General features: G+C 41.2%; 1 long non-coding RNA gene across 1 annotated transcript; it reads left to right on the top strand.

Annotated features, from left to right (window-relative positions):
• Nucleotides 1-5,244: 5,244 nt before the first annotated feature.
• On the top strand, nt 5,245-12,728 carry LOC126993170 (uncharacterized). The gene is made up of 2 exons (XR_007747489.1): nt 5,245-11,085; nt 11,496-12,728. It is a non-coding gene; the product is annotated as an uncharacterized LOC126993170 (long non-coding RNA).
• Nucleotides 12,729-13,013: the final 285 nt, after the last annotated feature.

Raw genomic sequence — 13,013 nt, 5'->3', positions numbered from 1 at the left:
ATATATATATATATATATATATATATATATATATATATATATATATATATATATATATATATATATATATATATATATATATATATATATATATATATATATATATATATATATATGTATATATATATATATATATATATATATATATACATATATATATATATATATATAGATATATAGATATATATATATATATATATATATATATATATATCTATATATATATATATATATATATATATTTCAAGGTGGTGAGTGGATTTACATTCAAATTGAAACCAACAGAATAGAGAATATTTACTCATGGTGCTGTCAGTATAGTGTCAAAGTTACTTTGTTGATTTTTTATTTATTTATTTATTTATTTATTTATTTATTTATTTTTTTTACAAGTGATGACCATACCTAGTACTTAAATGTTGGTATACTTAAGTCTTCATTGTTGATCACAAGTTTCCAGTTACTGACAACATTTGGCATTGCACTGGTATTTTTAAATTCTCTTGTAAAACATTAGTTACAGCTTTCAGCCCAGCCAAATTTTGCTTACTCTCATGTTCAAAGTGTCTTAACTACTGATTTGTTTTGTTGCAGTGTGTGTACATACAAGTTGCTCTTCCTAAGGATTGTTGTCTAGTCATTTTATATTAAGAAAAATATTAATAAAATCTGAATTTATATTTAAGTCGACTTATTATAAATAACCCTCATTTCCTCCCACAACTCTCACAAACTCCATGGCTGATAAAAAGGAGAGGTAACAAGGTAACAACTCCACTCATTTATACTGCCTGCAATTATGAGGTCTTGAGCATCCTCTTCAACAGTGCCAGGTGCCCATTATCCTTGTATTCAATAACCCTTTAAGTGTCAAGTCCATGAACATATACAGTAAAACCTTTTTAACTCAGCATGATAGGGGCTCCCAGCTTTGCCAAGTTATTCAATATTCCGAGTTATACAAATCCCTCATTGCATATAGTCAAAATTTTGAAAACTACACTACACAGCAGCAGTAAAAGCTTAAATTAACACATACAAATGAAGGGGCTGCTGTAGTGATGTAGTCCAAGCAGACAACATGAGGGTGTTTCAGGAATGAGCAGGGAGAGTGAGGGTACATGTCTTTAATACAGGAATAGCACGGACAAGCCTTGACAAGTGTAAACCACGGGACGTGGAGATAACTCGCCAGCATACCGAGATAAATCAGTGTGCTGGAGAGTGAGATCAGGTGGTCCAAGTGCAGATACACTTTCTAAGAAAATGTGGGTGAGGCACAGGATGTGGTTAAAACTCGGCAATATGATGAGATGCATGATTTTTTTTTTTTTTTTAATTGGAAATTTAATTCTTTAATGAACATTTTGTTGCATTGCCAAGTTATATCAAATTCCGAGTTATACTCTGCCGAGTTATAAGGGTTTTACTGTATAGGCATGGACACAACAAAAAAATCGCCCTTTGTTTATCCCTTTCTCTTACCTTCCCTAAGTAGTGAAGGTGTAGATCACTATGCATGGCCTTCATAGAATATGAGAAAGCATTTGACTCAAAACTTAGGCAGTCATGCAAGTACTCAGGAGGTAGATGAACCATACATAAGGGTGTTAAAAGGTATAATTATATGGTGGCAGCACTGCAGCCATCAAACTTTACAAGAAATCAAGAAACTTCAACTAAGAGAGGCATTAGGGAAAGTGACACGAAATCTCCAAAGTCATTCATGGTGTGCTTGGAAAAAAATACTTCAGAAATTAAGTGTATGTGATGACATGGGAATTAAGATAGACAGCGAGTACCTCAACGACCTCAGATTCACCAATGACAACTTTCCCGAGACTGAGAAAAACTTGAGAGAATGATCGAGAAGCTTCACAGTATGAACACAGGACCAAAACGGAGATGGAGTGTTGGTGTTCAGTATTTATTTAAATACGATATTTAGCTTTCTTCATATTCGTATTCAAATTATTATTAGTATTCACCTGTTCCTATTTCGGGAGGGTTTACCGGAGTGCTGAGTTCTTTGCAACTGACCACAGGCTTGTTGTTGCAACACTCAAGCTTCATGTCAGGTCAAGAAGAATCTCGAGATGCAACACTACTGTGTTCCATCTCAAGAGGCTGAAGGACCTGGCATGTGCTCAGGAGTATGCAGTGACAGTCTCAAATCGGTTTGAAGTGCTTGGCACCTTGGAGGACCCTGTAGAACTGTGGGATACCTTCAAACGTGAGACTCTGCAAACTGCCAAGGAGTGCATTGGAGAGTGCCCTAGATCTAGGAGTGGCTTTGCCTCGGTGGAGACGCTGGAGAATATCGAAGAGAGTCGCACTGCCAGACTTGCTGGGAACCGGGACCAATACAGGGCTCTGTCATGTAGGACTAGAGCTCTCCCGAGGAGAGGTATGTCAGGAGTCTTGCCGAGGAGGTTGAGGGCCATTTAAATGCGAATGACCTCCGACCTGCCTACCGAGCCCTGAAGAAGCTCCGCTCCGTCTTCCTCTCAGGTGAGCGCTATCCGAACAGCTGACGGCTGCCTCGTGTCGGACATGGATGGGCAGAGGGCTTGTTGGGCTGACTACTTTGAGCAACTGTACATGGCGGACCCTCCACGTGGGCAGCTTCCAGTTGCTGGGTTGCAGGTGGCGGATGCTTACCCACCCATTGACGAAAGCCCACCCTCTCTGGGCGAGGTCAGAGAGGCTGTGGCCAAGTTGAGGGGTGGGAAGGCACCTGGCGCCTGTAACAACAGTGCGGAGCTGCTCAAAGCTGGAGGTGAGGCCATGATCCGTGGGTTGCATGCGGTCTTGACTGCCCGGTACTATTCCTCCTGACTGGAAGAGGGGGTTGGTCATCCCTATCTGGAAAGGGAAAGGGGACCGCCAAGACTGCAACGACTACCATCATAGTACCATGGTATTTCACTACTTAGTGTGCCAGGCAAGGTGCTTGCCCACCTATTGCTGATGCGAATTCACAGCCAGCTGCTGAAGCTGCAGAGACCTGAACAGTCTGGGTTCACGCCTGGTAAGTCAACAACTGACCGAGACCGTATCCTAGCGCTTCGCGTACTGGTGGAGCACCGACGTGAGTTTCGACAGGGGATGCTTGCAGCCTATGTCGATCTCAAGAAGGCGTTTCATTCAGTGCATCGTGAGGCACTCTGGGATCTTCTGCGACTCTGTGGGATTCCTGCCAGGACTATTGGTTTGCTGACTGGCCTATATTCTGGGACAGTGTGCTGTGAAGTGTGTGTGTGTGTGGGGGCTTGTCCAGCTTCTTTCCCGTGAATGCAGGAGTGAGGCAGGGCTGTGTCCTTGCCCCATCGCTTTTCAACCTTTGTATGGACTGGGTACTGGGCAGAGTTGTGGACCAGAGTCATTGCGGATAGCCCAATTAGCTTAACATCAGTTGTAGGAAAGATGTTGGAGTCAATTATAGCCGGGAGCATTCGGGAACATCTAGAATAGCATAATTTAATTCATAATTCACAGCATGGGTTCACAAAGAATAGGTCTTGCCTTACTAACCTGTTGTCCTTCAACACTAAAGTAATCGAGGCGGTTGACCGAGATGAAAACTATGACATATTGTATCTAGATTTCAGTAAAGCGTTCGACAAAGTTACCCATCACCAGCTAATACTAAAATTACAGGCTCACAGTGTAGATGGGAAAGTTTTGAATAGAATCAGGGCGTGGCTTAGCGGGAGAAAGCAGAGAGTGCATATCAATGGTAAAAAATCTGAATGGGGCAGTGTTACGAGTGGCGTCCCACAGGGGTCGGTGCTGGGTCCTCTGCTTTTTATTATTTACATCAATGACTTGGATACAGGAATTAGTAGTGATGTCAGTAAGTTAGTTAACAGATGATACCAAGATCGGTAGAGTAATCCAGTCGGACAGGGCCGCTAGCGTTCTCCCAGGATGAGCTTGACAGACTATATATGATTGGGCAGGGAAGTGGCAGATGGAATTCAATGTCGGGAAGTGTAGCATTCTGAGTGTAGGCAGGAATAACCCCTCACACAATTACTCCTTAAATGACACTCCTCTAAGCAGGTCTGGGCATGAGAGACTTTTTAGGAGTCCTAGTGAGTGCTGACCTCCGTCCTAGGGCTCAATGCATTCAGGCTAAAAATTGTGCAAACAGAGTACTGGGTTTCGTCTCTAGGACCGTAAGCAATATATAGGAGTGCTGAAGTCATCCTCAAACTTTACTTAGCACTAGTTAGACCTCATCTCGATTATGCAGTTCAGTTCTGGTCCCCCTACTATAGAATGGATATCAAGATGTAAGAATCTGTACAGAGGAGGATGACAAAGATGATTCAGGAGGTGAGAAACTTGCCTTATGAAGACAGGCTGAAGCATTTAAATCTACACTCTCTAGAAAGGCGAAGGTTGCGAGGAGACTTGATCGATCGAAGTCTATAAATGGATGAAGGGCTTTAATAAAGGGGAAGTCGATAAGATTTTGATAGTAAAAGAGCCAGGTTGGACGCGTAGCAATAATTCAACAAAGACATAGGAAATAATTGGTTCACCTATAGAGTTGTGGACGAATGGAATTTAACAGGCTTGGGAGCCATGTTGTGGGTGCCAATACCATAGATACATTCAAGAAGAGGTTAGATAAAGCCATGGATGGTGAGGTAAGGTGGGGTGGAGTGTACAGGAGCTGCCTTGCATAGGCCAACCGGCCTCTTGCAGACTCCTTACGTTCTTATGTTCTTATTGTTGTGCTGGAAGCTTCCCCCGGCGACCATAGGCCTCTAGAAGGCTCCGGGAGGAACGAGCAGGGGGGCGGGGAACAAGGCGAGCCGTCCGCGCCCCGCGGGGCGCGGCCAGACGCCAGGCGGGAAGTGATGCCAACTCGCATATATTTTTGCTACATGTTCTTGTATGATCTAAAATATACTGTAACATTCTAGACTGTACTGTTCTGGATATATATAGGAGAAGAGGGCGAGAGAGGACCAGTCCCAGTCATAGTAAGCTAGTGGTAAGTGAAGAGTCACTTACTAAGGAAGAATATTAAACTATTAGTCGGGTTCAAATGGGTGCTTCTTTTTTAGGTTCATGGTACAGAAAAAGGGTCCAGCTACCACCACGGTCATAAAACGGCTCTGAATTGTTTAAGAATACTACGACCCTATGACCGATGTAACTCAACCCCTTTATCCAAACAAAATTGTTCCCACGGCCTTCCCATACAACGAAACGACTTTCACCGCTTGCCTCAACATGGAGCTGAAGGTTCATTCTCTTCTAGGTCGACTGCAACTGGAATCCGTCAAAATGCCAAAACACCAATGGCGTCAAGAGGTGGTGACGAACGGCCCCCTGGAGGAACGCCGCTCAGCCTTCCACCTTCTCCAGACCCTCAGCTCAAAATGCAAACACAACTAATCAGTAATCACAGTCTCGAACCAATGGCTCGGTATGGAATGGCGGCCACCTCGAAGCACACACGGGCTGGTTTAAGTGGAACACCGAGACATAGCTAATAACTGATTTGCAACCATATACGCGTAGCCTACCATGCATATTCATATAACTATAAATAAGTCAAGCAATACTCTCTTATACTACAAGGAGTTTCGGGCATCTCCGGGGGTAGTTTTAATGACCCTTGTGGTAGTTTGACCCTTATTCTGTACCTAAACCTAAAAGAAAACCCCACTCATTAGAACCCGATTGATCTCCTTTTCGGCCTTGGGAAATTGATGATGTAGCCTACGTGAGAGCCGAAAGTGTCGTGAAAATACTAACTAATATCTTGGGAGTAACATCCACGTAGGAATAACTTCTACCAGTGGCATAACAGTACCTCAATAATGGGTTACTCAAGGACTCGTTTTCTCAAACCTTTCGGCGCCCAAGTCCACATATTTGACAAAGGCTTTCGTAGGGGTTGTGGGCATTAATATTATTTTCAAGGGGTAGAACATATAAGAACATAAGAACATAGGGAGACTGCAAGAGGCCGAATGGCCTCCACAAGGCAGCTCCAGATTTCCCCCCGCTACCTGTCATCCTCGTCCATGTAGCAATATATATCAAGTCTACTCTTAAAACAAGCTATCGTTGGATCGTACTTGCACTCACTTATATGTCTGTGAACCCTATACATATGGAACGGACACGCCCAGCCTTGTCATTAAGCCGCTAGTTTTGGAAAATCAACCGCTTTGGTGCGAATCAAAGGGTCGAAAATCGAATAAATTCGCAAAAAACGACTCTGAAAAGATACGTATTTTTGAGTTCCCAACCTTGAGACCCACTCATTTTTTGAGAATTTCAAAACACTTATTTATTCATCATGTATTCATCATTACCAAGAAATGCGCTGAGGACAATTCATCATCAAGATGTGCTGTCTCCTTTACAAATACTAGTTAGAAAATTGTAAGCAGCAATCATGTACTGCCAGTCTGCCACACGAACCCTCATGAAATGTCACACGCGGACACGTGGTCTGGCCGGCCGCTCATGGAGGTACATCCATGTGGCCACTCCTCGGCTTGAACAATATGGCCGACTCACAGTTTAGTGGCTTCAAACTGCGAGACTCCATGCTCCCCCCTTATAATACTAAAAAAATAAGAAATAACATGTATAATAAGGCGCTTAATATAGGATGATTTATATAGTGAAATGATTATAAAAAGTAGTCACTTTTTATACATAGTTATCTTAAAATGGTTTTAATACAAGGTAGTCAACATATTGAAGTGTTCATATGTGATTTTTTATGCAGATATATGAATTTTTGTGGCGTCAGGAAGGTTTTTCGTCGCGGCGCTTGACATCGAGTCAGATTCGGGGAATGTTCGTCGCGACTTCTGGTCGAGCTCGAGCAAAAACTACTGAAGCTAGGAAAGCGTGCTTGGTGGCAAATAAAAGCTTTATTACTACGGATTAATAATTAGAAAAAAATTGGAAAGCACTAAATAAATAAAAAAAAATGTTATAAGCAAAAAACTAGGACGTGTCCAAATCGCGGCAAAAGGGCCGGAAAACAGGTTATTTTTGTGACGGTTCGAAGACGAATTAGAATCAAGCTATCAAAAAACCCTTCGAGTTGGTTAAACTACATTGCCAAGAGGGGCTACATTGGCAGGGCTAAATCATTTGTCAAATAAGTGTTTTGAAATTCTCAAAAAATGAGTGGGTCTCAAGGTTGGGAACTCAAAAATACGTTTTTTTTCAGTCGTTTTTTGCGAATTTATTCGATTTTCGACTCTTTGAATCGGTTTTCGAGCCCGGTCGCTAATGTAATATATAGCCCATGCATTTTGCCGTCGATTGATACCAATAACTTTTCTGTAGCCCCAGAAGTGAGGGAGTTATGGCGATTCGCACCAAAGCGGTTGATTTTCCAAAATTCACGGCTTAATGACAGGGCTGGGGCAAGTTTCCGGTCCATAGTGTAGGGTTCACTGAGCAAGTTGCTGTCTCTGTATTCATTCCCATCTAGTGCTTGGGCAGTGTTCTCCGTCCCCACATTTTATTGTCTTATTGTCCAGGGGGAGGTACCGCCCCCTCCCTTGTTGTGCTTTCCTTCCTACCATTGTATCTTTTTAGTTTCATGGTGCTACCTTCACATGTATTAATAGTTGTATAATCACACTCTGTACTGCCTGGGGGTTGGGATGGCATGTTCCTCCCTTCTCCCTTGTTGTTTACCTGCAACAATAAACTATCAATCAATCAATGTCCATTCTGTAGTGTGGGCACCAAAACAGGACAGCATAATCTAAGTGTGGCCTAACTAACACTAAATAGAGTCTGAGGATGACCTCTGCACTTTTGTTGGTTACCGTCCTGTTAATAAAGCCTAAAATCCTGTTAGCCCTATTCCTCACACTAATAGTAGGCTACAGTGCTTCCTTAGTTTTAGGTCAGAGTTCACACACTCCCAAATCCCTTTCACACTCTGCCCTGCCTATCGCTGTGGAGTCTAAACTATACCCGTGTAATGGGTTGCGTGTTCCTACACTTAGTATGCTACGCTTGGTAATGTTAAAATTCATCTGCCATTTCTCTGACTAATCTGAGTTTATTGAGATCCTCCTGCAGTGCTTTAGCATCCTCCCCTGTCCTAATAGTGTGTCCTATTTTGGTGTCATCCGCAAATTTACCTGTCACTGGTTATCCCATTGTCTATGTCATTGATGTATTGATAATGAATAAAAGCGGACCTAAAACTTGACCCTGAGGAACCCCACTGATAACATTATCCCATTCGATTTTTTTTTTTTTTTTTTTTACCGTTAGTGGTAACCCTCTGTTTCCTGTCGCTAATCCACGCCCTAATCCAATCATAAACCTTCCCTCCTATTCCATGAGCCCTGACTTTATTTTTTTAACACTCTCTGGTGAGGTACCTTATCGAAGGCCTTATATACTAAAATCAAGATAAAATACATCGTAGCTCTCATCATTGTCAGCTGCCTCGTATACTCTATTGTAAAATGATAAAAGATTAGTAAGGCACGACTTTCCTTTAATAAACCCATGCTGTGAGTCGTGAATTAAATTTTCTCAATATGGTCCCTAATATACTATCTGCTTTTATTGACTCAAGCATTTTACCTATAACTGACGTCAAATTAATCGGCCTATAGTTTTGTATAGAAGATTTGTCTCCCTTCTTATATATTGGAATAACGTGTGCCTTCCTCCATGAAACAGGCACCACTCCTGTGTCTAGCGACTTCCTAAAAACTGCTGTTAGCTGCCACTGATTTCAGATTTACATTCTTTAATACCCTGGGAAAAATTTCATCTGGCCCTGGCGCCTTAGTAACTTTGAGTCTATCTATCTTTCTAATCACGACCTCCCTACTAGGGGTAGTGTCATGACCCTTCTTCTGTACCGTGAATGTGAAAAAAAAACTCATGAAAACCCGATTAATCTCCTTTTCGGCCTTTGGAAATAGTTGATGTGGGAGATGGAATGTATGAGAATACCCCCCCCTGAACTGCAATCCACATATCTCCCTCCCTTGTCAAGTTTCGTGCGAACTGAAAACAAATAAATTAAAGGCGCAGTTTGAATTAGAAGATTTTACATTGCTTTCAAACTTAGGCAAGACAAACACCATTCTAACAGACCATTTAATTCACCTTGATTTATTATTATTTTTTTTTTTTGCAGTTGTAGTTTTGATTGTTCGAAATATTGACGAAATTGAAGCTCGATCGGATCCATCACAGAAAATGGTAAGTTTGAAAATATTCTTCTCCATATGTTTGTTTTTTATATACGTATTGTACAAGAAAATTTCGAGAAAGACGAATATGTATATATGCTGTTGAATGTAAGGCATGGGAAGTTGGTCGTCAAGTGTGTGTGTGTGTGTGTGTGTGTGTGTGTGTGTGTGTCAGTGGTAGTGTTCGAATCACATTACGTACGTTCCATTCTCAACAGGTGGCACTTCGAAACAATAATGGCCACAACACGTCATCTCCATAATAATAATAATAATAATAATAATAATAATAATAATAAACAAAAGAGGTCCTGAGCGATGAAGACCTGATTTTACTCTTATTTTTAACCTGTGTAACCATCTACACACACACACACACACACACACACACACATTACTTTCCCGAATAATAATAATAATATGTCTTTGGAAGCCACTCCGTATGATAATTAATAGTTCTACCTTAATATCTTCCCCCTTCCCCTTCAGTGCCTGTTTATAGTGGAACCAAGCGAGACCGTTTGTGCTTTGGTCCTCGCGGGTTCTTTCCTCCCCGACGCTCTGCCACACACCCTCAACACCTGTCTCTTCCTCTCATATGTTAACTATAGGAAACATATGAGATGAAGGGATAGGTCTTAGGGTGTGGTAGGGCGGCGGGGAGGAAAGGACCCGTGGTAGCCAACGCGAATTAACACGGTCTCGCCAATTTGGGTTCACTATAGCGTTGGCCTCAAGCCCTCTGGTGGCCACTGAAGGAACAACGTCACCACCCGCTATAGAGGTTATCATCAGTTAAGAGTATATATGCAAATTTATACGTACCAGTCCATTTAGTATTATTCATGGGAGGAAACGAGAGAAAACAACAACCGCTGGTAACTTGAGCTGTGTGGCGTAAAACTAATAGGCTATTGGTTGAAGTTAGGAATGTTTTCTTTTTTAAACTTTATTATTTTTCTATATCCTCAATTTCCAGCGTTATATCAATCTTGATTTTGACTACTTTTGACATTTGGGTTCTTCAAACACTCGAGCTCAATGACCTTTGTTTTTTTTCTCTGCCTTCCTTCCTGATCTGTGTCCTAAATGGAATGGAGTAGAAACTCGCAAACACACTCTTGTACTTATAGGATAGTCTAGAAAACTATATTATCTGTCTCTAAGGTTTGAATATGTAAATAGCGTGCTTAACAGCTAATACATACATACTAGCAGCACCTTACCCACCACCACCAAACCACACCCTCTCTTCAACGTGCACTACTATGGGCCGCGCGCCGCCTCCGTACCAAGGAGTCTACCGGGACCAGGGTCAATATTCTTAAACGTATAGGGCTGCCATTACGACCATTTTCCAAGGACACAGAAGAGACTGGCCAGATTTTTCATGGCTGTTTTTCCCGTTCAAGATATGCAGAAGGCGGGTAAAACTATCACTAGAATCAAAACAGTCCATGAAAATCCCAGCAGCTTCTAAGATAGGCTTTTCAAACGGGCGAACTGAGGCGTCGATACGTTTAAGAATACGGGCTTGGGAGATCCTTGCTCCGAACTGGCCCAACCAAATCCGTGTTTCGAAACGCTCTCGATCGGGTCTCTTTACAACTATTCTCAGAGGTTACACGGTCGGATTAGTCGGGTTCTCAAGGCCATTATCCCATTCATGGTGCAATTTAGTACTGCTGTTATTATTGAGATCCATGAAAGGGCATCAAGGGATAGTAGCTATGGGCCCAAACGGTGTCCCTTCGATGAGCAGTGATGAGTACGAAAATTAGACTGACAGTAACGGAAGAATAAATAAAAAGGAAGGACAAAAAAATACCAATAGTATTTCCATTTTAAACTGGCCGGTGGGGTGTAGGCCTATGCGGGTCAACCCCGCCCCACATAGTCGCCACACACTCAAGACTCCTCGCTTCCACTCATATGTCAGCTATTTACTAACTTTAAATGAATTTAATTAAATAATTGAATAATCTAATAAGGTCATATAGTGTTAAGATTGTTAGTTTTTAGGATAATAACAAAGATTTTGTATAAATACCACGACACTTGACAACGTTGGAATACAAATGTCAAGTGTTATGGTATTTATACAAAATCTGTTATTATCCTGAAAACTCCAAATATTTAATTAAATCCATTTATATAAAGTTAGTAAATAGCTGACATATGAGTGGAAGCGAGGAGTCTTGAGAGTGTGCATGGCAGCTATGTGGGGCCTACACCCCTCCGGCCAGTTTAAAATGAAAATACTATAGTGAGTTAACAGTTAGATAATGACTTTTGCTCTCCCTGTAAGACTATCACGAGGATAAAAAGAAAAGCGCCCATTATGACCTCAACAGCTTTCCCACGAGATAACCTTTTCGAGTATAGGCGCAACGGCGCAACGAGACCCTAAATTAAGCGGTTTCGAACACGTATGGGTCTGCTGGGTTGCGATAGACTCCTTGATCCTCCTTGGGCCGCCACTTCTCAAACAGATAAATGAATACTATGACAGCAGGAGGCACGTACACCGATCTTAAGAACTACTATGAGGCTTGCGAATGGCTTATGAGATTTTAACGGACGCTTGAAACAAAACTGCAGGGTAGCTGTAATACGTCTGAGAACCACACGACGCTAGTTCACTATGGGGTCTGTAGTTCCCAATAGTCTGTAGCGAGGCCCTCTGGCGACCCTCTTACAGGCTGCTGAAAGTTACATGTAGTAGTACTCGTCGTGTATGGAATAGGTATAGTACAGGAGATACAGGCTACATGGAGTTACTGTATACGTTAGTTACTGCTAGATGCGATATGTTCACCTACAGATATTTGGGAGGGGAGCTCGGTTTTATACACACACACACACACACACACACACACACACACACACATTAAACATCGTGTGCAAAAAATACATACATTGGGACGTGTTTAACTTTAAATATAAGTGAACATGTAATAAAACGCGATAAAATACATAACCTTCGAGCTTACGTTCTTAACTAATTTCATCCTGTAAAAATATATTAAAACACAAACGTCTATGAATGAACACACACACAAAATAATTGCATTCTAAATTATAGGAAGTTAGAATAGCTTTCACCTACAAACGTACTTTTTTTTTCCCTACATCTTTGTCATTCATCCTCTCTTCCAACCTAGGTACTGCTTTCTTTATTTTTCATTCATCTTGCATTCATGATCTTCTCTGTCCCGTCACTCATGCCTTCACAATTTTCTTATCTTTTAATTTCCCTTCCAATGTTTTCTTCTTCATTCATTCATCTTGCATTCATCATCTCGATCCTCTTCCATTCACTATCTTCTTCTCTTTTAATTTCTCTTCCAATGTTTTCTTCTTCATTCATTCATCTTGCATTCAACTCCTTCATTAACTTCTCTTTTAATTTCCTTTCCAATGTTTTCTTCTTCATTCATTCATCTTGCATTCATCATCTCGATCCTCTTTCATTCACTATCTTCTTCTCTTTTAATTTCCCTTCCAATGTTTTATTTTTCTTAATTCATCCTGCATTCATCATCTTTTCTTCCTTAACTCTTGCATTTATTATCTTCTCTTATATTTATTTACCATACAAGCTATAGGTTCTCTTTCTTTATTAATTTTGTGTCCACTATCTCTTCTTCTTTTACTTTCTCTTACAATCGTTGTTTTTCATTCATCTTGCATTCATGGTCTCCTCTTCCTTCACTATCTTCTTTCTCCCTTCAATCTTGCATTCAACTTTTACTCTTCACCTTCCATTCATTTGGCCTTTCATTCAAG

The sequence above is a fragment of the Eriocheir sinensis genome, unplaced genomic scaffold (genome assembly GCF_024679095.1).
Source record: "Eriocheir sinensis breed Jianghai 21 unplaced genomic scaffold, ASM2467909v1 Scaffold574, whole genome shotgun sequence".
NCBI lineage: Eukaryota > Metazoa > Arthropoda > Malacostraca > Decapoda > Varunidae > Eriocheir > Eriocheir sinensis.
This window is presented reverse-complemented; position numbering and strand designations above follow the sequence as displayed.